Source organism: Hippopotamus amphibius, chromosome 15 (assembly GCF_030028045.1).
Source record: "Hippopotamus amphibius kiboko isolate mHipAmp2 chromosome 15, mHipAmp2.hap2, whole genome shotgun sequence".
NCBI lineage: Eukaryota > Metazoa > Chordata > Mammalia > Artiodactyla > Hippopotamidae > Hippopotamus > Hippopotamus amphibius.
In genome coordinates this window covers 29,797,672-29,800,920 of record NC_080200.1, presented here as the reverse complement: position 1 = coordinate 29,800,920, position 3,249 = coordinate 29,797,672, and positions in this window count along the sequence as shown.

The following is a 3,249-nucleotide window of genomic DNA, read 5'->3' as shown; positions in this document are numbered from 1 at the left end:
CCTTTGTTTCCCATTTCGAAATGACTAGCTTTAGGACCGAAATGTCTTTTTTTCCCTCCCCCAAACCTTATCTGCATACCTTCTACCTTGCCTCCCCCCTCCCCACACTCCCCAAAGAGGTCCTCTTCCTACAATGAGGATGGCGACCTCGGGTAGCTTGGACCACACACGTTCCTTCTTTAGGATGCCTCATCCTTGGACATTTGTCACCGCCCCCCCCCGCCCCCCACCCCACCCCACCCCACCCCACCCCACCCCAATCCAATCCAATGAAAGTAAGGAAGCCAACCACAGTGACCCGTGTGAACATGGACTGCCTTGTAGAAGTCCAGGCTCCTGCCTAGTTTGTGGTTTCCCTAAAGCGCAAGATCTGTGTAGGCATGGAAGCAAGCATATGCTCCAACTCTCCGGAGCAGGGAGACCCTTAGGCTTGTGGAGCTAGGGACGTTTCAGCATTTTCCCTTCTTTCGAGATGATGTAGACAGGCTGCTGAATGTCCATTCTTTCATGGCACTCAGTCCACCCCTAAACCTAGAGATGTTGGAAAGTCTTGAAGTCGGCCTATGGAAAAGAGTTCTTGTGGAAGACGTTCCCTTACACATTCTCCTCATCTCGTCCACACTTCTGTCCTCTGTGTGTTATGAGCGGTCCCACTTGGATGATTCGTGATTTCTTAAGACAGGAAAGCAGTCAGTCCTCATCTCTACACCTCCCGGCCGCCCCCTCCACCACCCTGTTCCCGTGAGAGATTTTCTTCCTGCTTTCAGACGGGAGAAGGAAAGGAGGGTCCGTGTTCCCCTCCTGTTGTCACCTCGCATGGCAAAATCTCCCTATGCCACGGAGGCCCATTTGGGGGCGGTGTCCTGCGGGCCCGAAGACCTTCCGAGTCAACCTCAAGGAGGATGAGGATGTTCTCTCTTGCCACCGAACCGGTGAACCCGATGGCCTTCTAAGCAATGATGTCTCATCAGCCCACCCCACCCGTTTCACACAGAACGGAACAGCCTCTCCTGGATGACTCGGAGCAGGGGAGTTCCTGGGTCTGTCAGAGAGGGCCCTCTGCTGGCGGTGGGTGAAAAAGCACTGCACAGGACAGGAGGTGTTCGTGGTGTCCTTGGGAAGGAAAGGCGGGGGGGCATTTTATTCTTGGAAAGCTTATGCTGGCCCAGGATGTACACTATGAAAGATGATGCGACCTCATTTGGGGCGGGCACCAGAGGAGGGAGACGCGGGGCGGGGGGGGGGGGGGGGGGGGCGGGGAGGTGTAGAAACGCATAAAAGCGGTCCTACCTTAAATGAATAAAAAAATAACAAGCAATATAACATGTACAATAAAATAGAGCACACGCAAAGGAAACGAAGGCAAAGTACAGGAAACGAAGAGAAAAATGCAAAGCCTATATACAGTGCTTCCATGTTCCTCATTCAATCAGCTTGGTGCAGGAATCTCCAGGAGATGAACAGCAAGCATACACGGGTCAAGCGGCGGCCGCGGGTCCACCGGCAGCCCGGGGCTGCGCAGCCCGAGTCCGCGCGTGCTGTCGCTCGGCGGCCGGCGGGCCGGGTCTCTGGGCGCCCGCGGCCCGAGGGTCGCTCGGCGGCCGGCGGGCCGGGTCCCGGGCGCGCGCGGCCCGAGGGTCGCTCGGCGGCCGGCGGGCATGGTCTCGGGCGCGCGCGGCCCGAGGGTCGCTCGGCGGCCGGCGGGCATGGTCTCGGGCGCGCGCGGCCCGAGGGTCGCTCGGCGGCCAGCGGCCCGGGTCCCGGGCGCGCGCGGCCCGAGGGTCGCTCGGCGGCCGGCGGCCCGGGTCTCGGGCGCGCGCGGCCCGAGGGTCGCTCGGCGGCCGGCGGCCCGGGTCTTGGGCGCCCGCGGCCCGAGGGTCGCTCGGCGGCCCGCGGCCACGGAGCCTGCAGGCCGCTCGGCGGCCCGGGTCCCGGGCGCCCGCAGCCCGAGGGGCGCTCGGCGGCCGGCAGCCCGCGGCCTGCAGGCCGCTCGGCGGCCCGGCTCTCGGGGAGCCCGCGGCGCGAGGGTCGCTCGGCGGCCCGCGGCCACGGAGCCTGCAGGTCGCTCGGCGGCCCGCGTCCCGGGCGCCCGCAGCCCGAGGGGCGCTCGGCGGCCCGCGGCCACAGAGCCTGCAGGCCGCTCGGCGGCCCGGGTCCCGGGCGCCCGCGGCCCGAGGGGCGCTCGGCGGCCCGCGGCCGGCTGGTCGACCTGCCTGCAAGTCGACCGGCGGCCCGAGGGTCGCTCGGCGGCCCGCGGCCACGGAGCCTGCAGGTCGCTCGGCGGCCCGGGTCCCGGGCGCCCGCATCCCGAGGGGCGCTCGGTGGCCGGCGGGCATGGTCTCGGGCGCCCGCGGCCCGAGGGTCGCTCGGCGGCCGGCGGGCATGGTCTCGGGCGCCCGCGGCCCGAGGGTCGCTCGGCGGCCCGCGGCCTGCAGACCGCTCGGCAGCACGGGCGTGGAGGGCCTGGGACCGCCGCCGTGCTGGTTACCCGGCGGTACGGGACGGCGCGGCCTGCTGGTTGACCGGGGTCCCGCGGGCCCGCGGGTCCACCGGCAGCCCGGGGCTGCGCAGCCCGAGTCTGCGCGTGCTGACGGTCTCCCGGCGTCCTGGCTCTCGGGGGCACGCGGCCCGAGGGTCGCTCGGCGGCCGGCAGCCGGCAGCCGGCGGCCTGCAGGCCGCTCGGCGGCCCGGGTCTCGGGGAGCCCGCGGCACGAGCGTCGCTCGGCGGCCCGCGGCCACGGAGCCTGCAGGCCGCTCGGCGGCCCGGGTCCCGGGCGCCCGCATCCCGAGGGGCGCTCGGTGGCCGGCGGGCATGGTCTCGGGCGCCCGCGGCCCGAGGGTCGCTCGGCGGCCCGCGGCCACGGAGCCTACAGGCCGCTCGGCGGCACGGGTCCCGGGCGCCCGCGGCCCGAGGGGCGCTCGGCGGCCGGCGGGCCGGGTCTCGGGCGTGCGCGTCCCGAGGGTCGCTCGGCGGCCGGCGGCCCGGCTCTCGGGGAGCCCGCGGCCCGAGGGTCGCTCGGCGGCCGGCGGCCCGGGTCTCGGGGGGCCCGCGGCCATGGAGCCTGCAGGCCGCTCGGCGGCCCGGGTCTCGGGGCGCCCGCGGCCCGAGGGTCGCTCGGCGGCCCGCGGCCTGCAGGCCTCTCGGTCGCCCGGGTCTCGGAGGGGCACGCGGCCTGCTGGTCGGCCTGCGTCCCGCGGGCCCGAGGTCGCGCGGCCTGCTAGGCGACCGGGGGCCCGTGTCTCGGGACG